The 14,829-nt window shown below is 36.5% G+C and overlaps 1 protein-coding gene across 10 annotated transcripts in view; it reads right to left on the reverse strand.

The window, feature by feature from the left end:
- STS (steroid sulfatase) overlaps positions 1 to 14,829 on the reverse strand; it is a 107,857-nt gene that overhangs the window by 84,619 nt on the left and 8,409 nt on the right. The gene's annotated exons all lie outside the window — the stretch shown is intronic.

The raw sequence follows: 14,829 nt of genomic DNA on the forward strand, positions 1-14,829 counted from the left end.
GCCATATCCAACCTAAAACAGGAAGAAGGATGTATAGTACACAACACAATATGCCATTATACGCTTTTATAGTAAAAGCAGAGCATTTGCAGATGTGCAGGATATGAATGCTGTTTTACCTTAATCAGAACTTGTTGAATCTCTGTGTTAAACTGCACTGACCATGTCCTGGCTGAAACCGAGTGCTTTCAGGCTGGAATGGACTGTGCCAGGCACACACATCAAAAAGAACAGAGACTCTGTTCTGTCTCTTAGTAAGATTCCCATCTTTTCTGGATGCAGGCAGCCTTTTTAAAATGCAGGCAAGGCATGAGTCACACCTGCACTCTGCATTATTTTTGGACAAGAAGTGGAAGAAACCAGAGCTAAGGTACAAATTTGTAAGTGAAAGAGTAGAAAAAGGAGAGACAATAATTTCCAGAGAGAATGCGGATAGCTGGTCAAGAAAGAAAAATCGTATAAATCAATGAATTATGGTACATAATGTAACTGGAGAGAAGATAAAGAAGTCAAAACTGAAAGACCTGGTACAAAGAGACTAGACATTAAGGGAGACATATTCACAAAGAAATGAGATGGGTAAAATTATTTATAGAGGAGACAAAATAGAACTAGAAGAGTTTACTCTGACATTAATAGCAAGAATGGGAGTTGATACCCAGCTGGAATGAGAACTGCAGGCAGAAATGAGGAGAAATGGCACAGTAATAAAGAAACTGGAAGGGATGACAGTGAACAGGAAAACAAAACTGAGGAACAGAGGTGAGAGAGAACAGGCAATGTCTGGGAGGAAAGAGCTGAGGAGTTATGATTATGGTCAATAAAGAGGACTGATTGGAAAGAATCTGGGAAGATAAGATTTGGGACTAACATAAGTGAGAAGAGAATAAAATAGTAGGGATAAACCAAAACAGACTGGGACTTCTGGTTGCCAAATTCATTATTGCTGTTCTGTAAGGAAGTATAGGTACAAAGAGGGCTTTAACTTCTTTAGTATATTAACTTTGTTTTACTGCTTAAGTTACATTTTATAAACACTTTGGTGATCATAGTTCTGGCTTAGACTTCAGCCAGAAGCCTCTAAAGATCCCAGCCTTATCACTGCAGTATATTGTTCTCTTGTTTATCCCATGAAAAGCAATATACTTCATTTCAGACATGGAAAATAAATACACAAGCTGTAAATTTAAAAGAGCAAATGGATTGCTGCATAGGATACATCCACTTCATCCTTCATCAAATAACCATACTAAGAAAGCTGTGTAGCCCCTTCTATGGTGCAGACTTGCCTTTCTTCCCTGAAAGGATAAAAAAAAGTGATTTGCTTCCCATGCATTCCAAGAGAGCAAGTAACTCCCAAAATGACCCAAGAAGACAGAAACAAACTGCAGCCAGATCTTATGTTCCTACACTTATGTTCAGACTACAAAGGTCTCAAAGGACAACGGCAACAGGCATGTTGAAAAAGGGAGCATTATATGTTGGTGACATTATGTAGAGTTGCATGGATGCTTGCAAGACCCACAGAAGATAGCCTCATTTAAAACCTGCATTTGTCATTTTGTAAATCAGCCAAAAGGTTATTGAATGTTGTCTCTGATACATTACTGCTGGATACTTTACTCTGAAGGAATATCTGTAGATACTCACACATTGAGCTATTTGCCTTCACCTGATATAATGTCCCTGAAGTGAAATCAACAAGGAAACAGGGAAAAAAATAATCCAAACAATGATTTCTCTGGTGTACTCCTTCTGCAGCAGATTTTCATATGTCTTGAAAGGATGTGCAGAGAAAGCAAGAAGAATCAGATGGATGAAATTGAGTGGAACAGACAACAGCAAAGAAATTCAAAGGAGCTAAAAGGGAAGGACGTGAGAAGAATGAAGCTCTGAGAATGCTGAGGGCTCTCTGTATTACACCAGGGTTTCTCCTGGTGAAAACACAGACCTAACAGAAAAATGATAACACAAAATCAGATGAAGCTTCCAGCTAACTAATGTTTCCTCTCTGTCTGGAGCCAATTTAAATGCTTAAGAAAAGATTTTTAAAAAAGCCGGGCAAAAATTCTTTTACTTGCACAGCCTTTTAGCTTTTGGCAGTCAGCATTAAAGGCATTTTGGAGAGGAGAACATTGTAATTAATATCTCTCCATGGACCTTTTAACCCTTATGGATTTGGTACTGTTTATTTTTAATTGATTAACTTGTGGTTTGGTTTCTTGCATTGAAACAATTTGATTTTAGTCTTTTTACCTCTGTAACACTCTTTAGATGTTCCTTCAGTAGGCATCAGCTTTGAAGGCTTATGTTTCACATTCATCTGGCAACTTTTTTTCCTTCTTTTTTGCATGTGGGGCACGTAAGTGCAAGTTTTAACCTCTGCTTCACTTTCTCCATTATATAATAGAAAAGTAGCTTCTTCCTTTCTAAGGTGGCTGATAAGTTGAATAGATTCAAGAGGTGCTTAATCTCCTATAACAATAGCCACATAAGAATTTGTATTTCACATATCCTATTCCAACCTACAATACTTAAATCACTGTATAGGAATCTATAGACATGAACACATACACACACAGATGTGTCCATAGGCACATATGCACATATACACGTGTATGTGGGGGCATATACACGTCCTACTTTTTCTACATATCTCCAAATTGTATTTTTGGGATTCTAATACATATTTTCTATCAGCATTAAAAAACCTCAAAGTATAAATATGTAAGAATAAATGAACGAAAGAAAAGTCCAAAACAGACCCACAATCCAATACTTCACCAAACACTTCTTTTAAGTTTTTATTTTCTTCATTAAAAAATGCTGGTTAAAGAGGTTTGGGCGTTTTTTGGGCTTTTTTTTTTTTTTTTTGTCTGTTTGGGTTTTTTGTTTGGTTGGTCTTTGGGTTTGTTTTTGGTTTTGGTTTTTTTCTATCAGAATAACTGACTCAAGATATGGCTGTCATAGAATTATAGAATAACCTAAGTTGGGGGCCTACAAGGATCATCGAAGTCCAACTTCTGGCCCCACAAAGGACATTCCCAAGAGTCACACCATTTGCCCATGAGTATTATCCAAACACTTCCTGAACTCTGTCAGGAGTGATGCTGTGACACTTCCTTGAGGAGCCTGTTCCAGTGTCCAACCACCCTCTTTGTGAAGAACCTTTCTCTAATATCCAATATAAACCTTCCCTGGCACAGCTTCAGGCCATTCTCTCGAGTCTTGTCACTGATCACCAGAGACATCAGTGCCGCTCCTCCTCTTACTCATGAGGAAGTTGTAACTGCAAAGAGGTTTGCCCTCGGACTCCCATCTCCAGGATGAACAAGCCAAGTGATCTCAATCACTCCTCATACAGCTTCTCCTCAAAGCACTTCACCACCTTTGTTGCCCTCCTATGGACTCTCTGTAATAATTTAATGTGTTGCTTATATTGCAGCACCCAAAACTGCCCCCAGCACTTGAGGTGAGGCTGCCCCAGCTCAGAGCAGAGCAGGACAATCCCCTCTCTTGCCCAGCTGGCCATGCTGTCCCTGGTACCCCCAGGACAGGGCTGGCCCTCCTGGCTGCCAGGGCACTGCTGACCCATGGTCAACTTGCCACTGACCAGGACCACCAGGTCCCTTTCCTGGCACTGCTTTCCAGCCTCTCCTTCTCCAGTCTGTCCCTACATCCAGGATTGCACCATCCCAGGTTCAGAATCTGGCACCTGCCCTTATGATTTCATATAGCTGGTGATTGCCCTGTCCTCTCATTTGTTGAGGTCTCTGCAGGGTTTCTCTGCCTTCAAAGAAGTGAACAACTCCTCCCAGTTTAGCATCATTGGCAAATTTAGTTAGTATACTTTCCAGTCCTGCCTTGTTTATGAAGATGTTGAAGAGCACTGGGCCTACAATGGAGCCCTGTGGAACCCCACTAGGGACAGGTCACCAGTCACTCCATTCCCTGAAACCCCTTGCACCTGACCCATGAGCCAGCTGCTCACCCGTCACATGATGTGTTTATCCAGCTGTGTGCTGGATAATCATCTGACTACTACAGACACATGCATTTTTACAGGAACAATTAAATGAAAGTCTTTGAAACATCTCTTCCCAACTGAATCATCTCAGCATTTTTATTAACTTTGATTAAGCAATTTATCTGCAAACTACTCTTTTAATGTAACAGAACCCTTTGAGAAAATGCTTAATATACTTTATCCTTGAAGGTACGGTATTTTCTGATGAAATAAGCAACACTTAAAGATATTGACCTCATTAAAAAATGCTGTGTTATCCTTAAGCAGTATACAAAAATAGAAAAAAAATTACCTTGCTTAACTGAATGCTCAAACTCCAAAAATTTCTATAAAGTCATAAAAAAAATCACAATGTAAACAAACTAGAGAAAGCTCTACCCACCATAAGATTCTGCAGAGAAAATTCTTCAGCTTAGTGAGAAACAAAAAAAAAAGAGTAAGCTTTTAAATTTTAAGAAATAGCGAAGTTATATTATGCATAATTATTTTATGGTATAAAGTTCAAAATTTGGTAAATTCAATTAATTCTCTTACAAGTTGGTAATATTTGTTGAATCTTTGATGCAATATAACTGTTTTTCTGAAACTTTTCATTATATTTCAGTATGCATCTTAACTATATACATATATGAAAATATGTATTTAATTGACTAAAAGTTTTCTCATTGCAAGAAAGAAATTTCACTTTATAAGCTGGGAAAAGCATTAAAACAAATAATCATATTTCTTAGGTGTGAATAATTATTGAATCTGAATCAAACAGAGATGAAGCCACAGAACCCCTAACAGATCTAAGTTTAGTTTAGGTATCTTTTTAAAATGGTCTCTCAAGAATTTTCTACTTTTGTCTCAACTAAATTACAGAACTTAAAAGCAGCATTAGTAAATAATAAACATTCTTTCTGGTACCAAATTATAGCCTGAATGGAGTAAAATATAGTTTTTTGTGATATGATGTCATAATTTTATTTGTAATAAAGATGCTATATAATTAGATGCACATATTAGAGCACATACATTTTTACCCTTCTACTGTTTCACAAAATTCTCCGTTAGCCAAATGCTCATTAAAAAGTTGATTTTGGTTATGGGCTCTGGTCAGAAACATAAGAAAATCCTAGAGATAAACCAGGTAGTAATCTTATTTGCCAGTTATGCACCATCTTCAGAATGAAAAATCTTTTAAAACAAAAAAAAACCAGTCAATCATGAGTAACTAATTACTAGTGACTATGTCATGTCACTCACTGGAGACTAGATATAAGTATCCAAACCAATTAAAATTTTTTTTTACATACTTTGAGGGCTTAGCTAAACTCAGACATTATATTTAGCTTACTTTACAGTTTTGAAAGATGTTGAGTCAGGGTTTTTTTAATATACGCAGATGTTGAGTGAAATTACTATTTTTGACAATGCCCTCTTCAAGAGTGTCAAATGGAATGGACATGCAGAAGAACTTACGTGCCTCAAATTTTGCACTTTAGAATTATGCAAGCAGATATGGACTGCAAAGCTCTGCAAGACTGTGACCCTTACACATCAAATTCACAAAATAAGCTTGGTTACATCCATTTGAACTGGACAACATAGAAACCACAGCTTCATCTCACTGACTGCTTACAAACTCTCCGCCTTTGCCTAACTGCAGCCAAACTAGTCTCCTTTGAGTTTCCGTTCATATTAATTGAAATGTCTAAAGAAATTCAAATAGAAGTTCTAATTACAAGTACTACTGGATTAAAACAGTCAACTTCACCAACACACTCCTTCATAGGTACATGCACAGGTTGGAATCTGTGATCTGGAATTTAAGTCCTGCTGTAAGTCACTGAAGGGACAGTAACACAACCAACCACTTAGCACTGAATTTTATTTTCCTTTAATCTGAAAGCAGATTCTAAACCCTTTTCACTGAAATGGTAGCCTTTGTATGTCTGTCAGAGGAAAACATGAAACCAAACAGAAAAAACACCCAAAAAACCAACAACCCAAACAATCCCAACGAAACCCACCTCCCTGCCCTGAATTACTTAATGGAATCCTCTGGAATCTGTCACGATCAAAGCTTTGAATGTTATAACACCATATTCCTCTACCTATAATCACTTTACTAGATAGAGTGATTTACCAGAGAAAATTGCAGGGAAATGGCCAGTTAATTCTGTTTGCTACATATGGTTAGCAAGTAGCACATCAACAAAATTACCCAATATGTTATGCTATTTCCAAAATAATGCTTCATTTAAAGAAAAAAGGCATTTGAATTAGTTTGTTCTCAAGGAGTTATTATTTTTATATGAGTTCTATTGTTATTTATACTTTCATTACGATAACACTTAAGGACTCTCAATATTGCTGATTGTACCAGATAGAAAAATTAAGACAAAGCTAAATTCAACCAATAGCGATTTTGCCCATGTAGTATTTAAGTACCTATATGGCCCACAGCAAATAGACACTCATGGTACAAACCATGAGTGAAAATCCATGTGAATTTATTAATCTTCAAGTAAGGCATTTAGTCTGAGCTAATTACCTAAGCTTTCTTTTTAATCAGTAGGAAGATACAGGCACCTTAAGTTTTTTCTTAAGACAGGTATAAAGAACTTTTGGAAGGAATACTCATGACCTCTTTCCACAGACTAGAAAGCCTTAAAACCTAGTTTAGACTACATTTATACAAAAGTAATAGTTACATGAAATAAATTCCACCCTGTTGGTTGTCTGTATGCTCTCAGCACGAAATATGGAAAAAATACCTTTTTGTAATAAACAAACATGAAGATTTCAATTAATATGATGTACTCTCCAAATCTTACTGGTGTAATGATTTCTTATTCTGTGAGTAGTAATTCCTACTAGAAATCTAAGAACTAGGGACAATTCCTCAGGAGTATCAGTAGCGAGATTTTCCTCCAAGGGATTAATTTAGGTATTTTTCCTTTCCAGACTGTATAGCAATATGATGAATATTCCATCTTAAATATTTTATTCTTTCATTACTCTAAAACAAAAGAGACAAGAGTGTCAATCCAAGAGCAATGATTATTTTATATGAATATTGGTAATTCTCTAATTGAACTCAGCTACAGCCAACGTGTTTAGGTTGCAGTCACAAATCTGATTGAAAAAATAAACTTTATTTTGACATAGTTCAAAAATAACAGAATTTATTCAAGCAGGATATCAAGAAGCTCTTGTCAGAGGCGACCAGACAAGAGACTATGAGCTCAGCCCATCTACTCCCTGCCCACTTTCCTACAAGTGACACACACAAGGCAACAAAACAGCCTGGTACTTGCAGGTGATCACTAGATCCTGCTACTTTCCTTCATGGAGGTCCTTGTCACAGAAGAAAAAACACTTCAGTTCCTGATACATGGTAAGAAAAAGTCTGTTGCTGTCCATGGGCACTGTTCAGCAAGTCACATGGACAGTGAACATTACGGTCATGACAGCACTCATGTACAAGTATCTTCCATGTTCTCCTGACTCCCACCACACCACGGGAAATTCATCCATTCCAATCACGGAACAGTGATGCAAATGTTTGCTCTGTCAGATAAGAGGTGGGAGAAGAGGAGGCAGGTTGTTTTGAGAGCGGAGGGGCACTCCAGGGGATGCCTCTGAGGACAGACCAGGAGCTGCTCTGTCCTGAACATCATCAGTTCTGGCCAGCTCTGCAATGGAGAGACTGCTGATCACAGATGAGCCCATAGGGAAACAAATTTAAGAAATGACAGAAATACTGGAGGGGGGAGGAACGGAGAGAGAAGGCTGTGAGGAGCAGTGGGAGAGGAAGAAGAAGAAGAAAGAACAAAAAGGCCAGAGCAGTAGGAAGTGTCTCACACTGGATCAGGAACGTGCCCAAAGGCACTGTGGTCTGTAGACCAACAACAAGTAGCATAAGGAGACTGCCAAGCAGAGCCTGGTGTGCCACCCAGTGCCTCCCTGAAGGGACTGTGCACAACCTGCAGCAGTAACACAGGACATGTCTGGAGTGAAGGTGTGGAGAGTAGGAAAGTGAAAGAGAGGAATCTGAAGATGAACCTGGGAGAGTGGGAAGAAAAATGTTTTTCCTGTAAAATTAAATGTTTGTCCTTTTTTTGATTGTTTTGTTTCCCAATACTCCAACTAATTAAATATTTATGCTACCTATCAATAAATTAACTTGTATTCCCCAAGTGGTTTTGCCTATTACAGGGATTTTCCTGTCATTTCACCACCAGTTTTTTCACTTGCATCCCTACTAATTTTTCCCCATATCCCTGGGGAAGGAAGGCAGGGAGTGAGCAGCTGTGTGAGTTCTTGGCTGTTAGCCAGGACCAACCCACCACATTTAAAATGAAAAGGAATAAATGGATCCAATGGCAAATTACTTTTATTGATTACCAGGAGTCAAAAATTTCTTTGCTGTTACTGAATCCATCTAGATCTAAAAGTAAACTTTTTACCAGGGAGAGAAATGGCAAAGCTTATAAAGTAAAAAAAATTCACTTGAGACCAACTGGCTTATGATGTTGCTGCTATAAGCAGGAGGCTCACAGGACATAAACAAACATCTTCTCCTTCCTCTTAATTTGCATGGGTAAGAGACATTAAAAATAGACAAGTAGTGGCTTATTAAAGACCAAGCTCCTTCCCTGCAGTTTCTAAAACCGGAAAATCTGGTTGATGTTACTTTTGTGCTACAACTAATATCCATGGAATGTTGTCCTCATTCTGCAAATAGTTATGAATGAAACTGTTTGGAATTTTTTTTGACAAAAGTCATTCTAGAAGGAAAAAAAGGTGGGTTTAAACCAAAAAAAAAAAGTCTTTTCTTTTTTAAATGAGGCAATTTAAAAGAGAAATTACTCTCACTTACTTTTAAACACGAAAAATGGCCTGTTTAGCACTTACAAGGAGAAAGCAAACCACAAACCATTTTTTTTGTTCTTTTAGGCTGGGAGATATTTCTACTGCATTATTTTGACTTGAGTTAAAAGATTAACTCTCAAATTATCCAATTTTTAGCACCTAATACAAAATTAAAACAAACATAATAGCTTTATCCATTTGCCATTTCCATTTTCCCCTCAAATAACATAATGAAAAAAGAGCTTTAGAAAAGGGGAGAGGGGGAGAGGAAGATGGTAAGTAATTTTATAACCACCTTTAATGATGAGATACTCCACTAGCATTATTCACTAAAAATAAAAGTACAAAACAGCTTAAAAATAAAATACAATCACTGCAAAACAAAATTGAAAACAACACATAAGGATCATGAAATTAGGAGGTCTTACAAACCAGGAAAATGTTTACCCTAGAAAGAACATTTATACAATTAAGAAAAGAAAGATGATGAGCTGCATAGTGGCTTTTTAGCAGTCTGATTGCAAAATACATAGATCAAGAGTCTGCTAAAAAATGTGGCAGACAAAAGGCAAAGACATTTACAAAACAAGACATATACAAATTAACCAAATGTGTATCCCAATTCCAATGATTTGATCATTTACTAATGTCAAGAATTCTACAAAAGAATAACTGACTTTCCCATCAAATATTAAAAAAAAAAAGTGTCTATACTTAGCTTAGAAAATATTTGAGAAATAGACTTTAAACATCATAGGATTAAGTAAAAAATAAAATGAATGTCTTAAAATGAAGGATACCGAAACAGCAAATAATTCGAAGACAAAAAAAATATGTCTACAATACGTATTTGTAGACATATACAAAGAAGAGGCTAAGTATATTCTTAGAGACAGACAGAAAATAAAAATACCTGAATAAACAGTAGAAATGCAAATATTGTATTACAGCAATACAGGAAAAACAGCAATTAAAGCCAGAGGTATCTGGGTTTGTTCTGCCCTGTGTAAGTAGAAACTCTTGTTCCTTCCCTTCCTTCCTCCCCTTCTTTTTCCCTGGTTATTTACTCCTTGCTTACATAGGAACTCTATGAAACTTGTAAATTCTTGCTGTTAAAACAGAACAGCAATTTTTTTTTTGCTGAGGAAAAATCCCAACATGACAAAATGAAAGTTATCAGTACCTCAAAACTATAGGAATTTATTTCATTCTCACCTTATTTTGTACAACATTATAAGATCATAAATAAACTAAAAGGTATTCAAAAAAGGCATTTTTCTATTTTTTTTTATGGCACACCTTTTCTTGTGATACACCAGCATTAGCTTTTCCATTAACATTTGAAAGTTTCTCAGTAATAGCTCCAGGGGTCTCATTATCTTTTGGCTTGGTCTAGATCATGCTGCCAGTATTTCTGAAGCAAAAAATGTGCTTTTCCAACTGCATGAGAATGTTTTTAAATAAGTTTTTTAAAAAATATGTTTTCCTTTGCTTTGTGCCTTTACGTACAACACAACCTAATGTTTTTAAAGAATGGATTCTGTTAATCAATGAGAAAGAATGTATCAATTCCTCTGTCCAAAATGCCTTTTTCAGGACAATACCGCTGTTATTAGACAACTGCTATAGTAGAGAACATACCCAGTTATTTATTACAATAATAGAGGACCTGGATGCTGAGTTACTCTTGTAAGTGACTAGCCCATGTCAATAGCTTCTAGTTTTCTTCATCATAATAGTCAGTTCTGTCAGCAGTGCAGAATATAAACAATAACAGAGAAAACCAGATCTGTTTGAGATCTGTACTCTAAGATTTCCTTATGAGTATGGCTAGTCATCTGATTCTTTAGCATGGTAGACAAAAAGGCCATTTTTGCACCAAATTTGAAATTTTGGTCCAGGATGCAAAAAAATCCAAAATCAGTGCATACCTGAAACTGTTCAAACTTGTGTGTTCAAAGCCTAGAGTGCCATAGTCACAATTCTTGTTAAGCGTGTCTTAAAAAGCCATCTCAGTTGTCCTGTAATCCTGCTCTCAACTTAACTTCTCACCTGAACCACTTTTATTTCATTCATCCTCATCCCCAAACTTCTGCTCATACAATCAAGAAGCCGCCCCACAAATTCTTCTGCAATCGTTATCTTTCTAAACCCTGCTCTACCCTATTTGAAATCCCTTGTTACTCAAGAACCCTGTATCAGTGTGCCATCGATGTAAACTGAGGCTAAATACCTTTCAGATGCAGTGGCTCGACTCCTCCGATTCTGCTTGCCCAGGTGCTGCTACTGTCCCTGCCTCTCTAGCACCAGTCCCTGCTCTCGGTGCTGCTGTGCCTCGCTGCCTGCCTCCTCCATGACTGCCCTCAACATGGGCTCTTCCAGGGCCAGCAGCACACAGTGCTCCCTGCTGGGGACTGGGGCTCTCCTCTGTGTCAGCGCAGCCTCAGCTGTTGGACTGACAGGGCTTTAACACATATTTACTAAAATCCACCTACACAGCATCCTGAGGGCAAAAGCAAAATACATGTTTGTGAGAAAACAGGATGAATGGAATACATGTTATTAATGAGTCATTACAAAACTGCATAGCAAGCAATAGGTATGGTCAGATTCTGTTCCAACACTTGTTTTGGTTATATAGGCTTGTCTTTCATCTTCCTTCTTCTTGTCTCAGTATGGTTGTTCAAATGCAATTGTTTTGTTTAAGCCTGGCAGATACATCCTATCAAGAAGTGATGATTTTTTCTTACATTTTCCCTTTCTCTGTTACTCTTTGCCATTCTCCTCCATCTCAGAGATTCCTCTTACATATACTCTCCCCTCAGTAGCTATGTTCACTCCCAGTTTGCAAGGTGAATGTGTATGAGGTTTCAAAGGAAAATATTAGATTTATTTAATATCCCTTTAAAAGTTACTTCCACCTTTGAACTGAGTGGATTTTTTCAGATTACATACACTGCACCATGAACCAGTCACTTCAAAACTAAAAGCTAATTTCAGAACCTATCCCCCTCCAAAACTATTTAACAATTCATTTCCATTTGATCCTTGAAACAGACTCCATAACCAAAATAACATACACTTTCAACATTACATTTTAAACAACCAGAACTTAAATGTTAAGAAAAAAACAAACTGCTGTGGCACAGCTGGAAAGTCTTCTAGTTCATAAGGACCCTGCTTTCTATTTTCCTCAAAATGCTTTTACAATTAAAGTAATGCTTATACTCATTATAATCTGTTCAAAGCAGGGAATGTTCTACTCCATTGCAATACCTGATAGCAAAGTGCTTTCTGTTACAAAATAATTTGTCGCTATACTTGATAGTATCTTACAGACATGAGTGTAGGGTTTCAGCAATCTCTTCTTCATTGTAAAAAATACACTGTATTAAGTAAACGTAGAAAAGACAACATTGAATATGTTATTATTTCTCATAATTGCTAACTTCCTGACATGAAGAATTTCTTTGAGCTGTGAAAGAATATGATCTCTAACTACACATTACCCCAATGTTCACAATATAAACTATATATAAGGAACAGACTTTGGGGCAGAAAGGGTGTTTTACCTTGCAGCACAGAATTGTTCCAGTTTTTGCCTCTCCTATGCAAACAAAATGGCTGTACACGTATCAGTACATGGGTACAAAGTCCAGTCATGTGAAGTGAAACACAAGAGTGGCGGGAAGAAGGACAACACTGAAAAAGATAGTTTATACAAGACTGACAGGATTTCTTGATAAGACCCTGCTTCAGTAGTACAAAACAATTTCAGCATGTTCTCATAATGGATACATAGATGTGCCTAATCAAGATGCTTATTTTAGTTTGCTACTGAAGATCTTCTGTCAAGACTTTTTCATGAATTTGCACTTCACTTTTTGAAAACAAGGGCTATGCCAGAATCTCAATACATTTCTGCCTTCTGTACACATGGGAAGCATTCCTACAGAATATCTACATAGCAATTTTACACAAACTACACTGAAACACCTTTTAAAGTATAATTTCAGATCAGCGTTTTTCAAACTTTTCCACTGGAGGCACAGGATATTTTGAGATTCTCTTTTTATAAATACTATACACTATAGCCCATCCTGGTTTCTTTAATATTAATTGACTTATAAACTATATGTGCTCCCAGAAAATGACTGCTTCCAGAAAGCCCAAGGAACCTAACATGAAAAATCATTCATTAAACTTCAAAAAGTTCTGGCTAGTTGACATATTACCTTCCTTCTTAGCTATTGTCCTCCTCACTCCAATTTATGTATTTGTCACGAGGAAATTTGATCAGGAAGAGAAAGATGGATGTCCAAAGATTTGTGACAACCACTGCTGATGAAACTTAACAGAATCTAAGCCTTACAACCTAAGTATGAAATTTTACTTTTCTTCCAGGCAAAACCTAAGAGCTCACAATGACTGTGAGAAATCAAATTGAACCAAAATTTTTGAAGAGCTGCCTAAATGCAAAGCTTAAATTACATTTTTCTGTGGTTCAGGAAATCAGTACAGCTTGTCCTGAGCTTTCTTCTGCATTTTTCCTCTATTTTGAAATAACATTCCACTTTAACAACTTTGAAAGAATTTTAAATTACCAACCTTTTCTCAATCTCAAATGCTGATAGGAAATGCTAGCCCTTATCTTAAGCCTTTGAAAAACTGCACTATTGTCTTGCATTTATTCAAAGCTTTAGTAAGTGAATATAAAAACCATTTTTAAAAGATCTTGTCAATCTCTCTAAAATAAATAGCCAACTACTTTTTAAACCCTTTGACTAATTATATTTTAGATTAATAATATTTTAGAATTTATTAAAAAACCCTGTATATGGACAAAAGAAATACTAGAGATACAACAGATGAGAAGCAACATCCATCAACAACAAATGTGACAAAACACATTTCTTGTGTATATACACTGCAGCTCTTAAATGCATAACTACTTACAGTAAATTTTATTAAAACAAATTATTATTAACATTCATTCAAAACCTTATGATTATATAAATTAGAAGAAGGTAATGATAAAAACAAGGACATGAATGACAAAATATAGATAAAATTAATGAAAAGCAGACTTGTCTGTGCAAATTAGCATGACAATTTACGGCATTTGATATGGAAAACCAAAATGCAGTGTATAAAGATCTATTCATTCTAACTATAACAGTATGCAAAAAATTACAATGAGGTAATGAGTGTAAAAATCAACATCCTTTCATATCTGAGTAGTGAATGAAGACTGAATAGAGGGGGTTTGTTTGTTTGGGTTTCTTTTCCATGTTTGATTATACATCACTAAGGGGTAAAGTGACAATTACTTGCTGAGTTCAAAGCTTAAGCAGGAGTGAAAACTGAAATGCCAACAGGGAGGCTGCATTTAAGCATGGCCAACAGAGTACTACGCCACCCAGTAATGTATTCTCCAATGATCCATGTTACTTAATGGATTCTTAATAATACTTAATAATATTCTCCATTATGGCCAACAGGTGCTTTTGTGGTTTGGGTTTCTTTTTCCACACGGAAACGCAGAGTCAGATACAAACACCCAGTCCCTTTCTTTTCTTTCATGTTAGAAACATTATTTTTTAAGGTACTTTGGACTTTTGGTCACAAATTGGGAGTCAGTACCTACCGATTTACTTACGAATGTTCATATGTATAAAAGAGCTCAATTCATTGAACTTATGGTTTTAATTAGTATTTGGGATAAAAAGGAGGAAGAAGGATGCATGACTCAATTTTCTCAATTTTCACTGGATTTTAGTGGTAAGGGAGAGCTGCAGCGAATCAGACCCTTTGTTTCAGTTCATCAAAACATCTCTGCCAAAGTTTCAGAAGTTTAGGATCCAACTTTACCACACAACTAAATGTTCATCTACCATGTATGGTACAGTGTCTTGATAAAAACAAAACACGATACACTG

Source organism: Zonotrichia leucophrys, chromosome 1 (assembly GCF_028769735.1).
Source record: "Zonotrichia leucophrys gambelii isolate GWCS_2022_RI chromosome 1, RI_Zleu_2.0, whole genome shotgun sequence".
NCBI classification, from domain to species: domain Eukaryota; kingdom Metazoa; phylum Chordata; class Aves; order Passeriformes; family Passerellidae; genus Zonotrichia; species Zonotrichia leucophrys.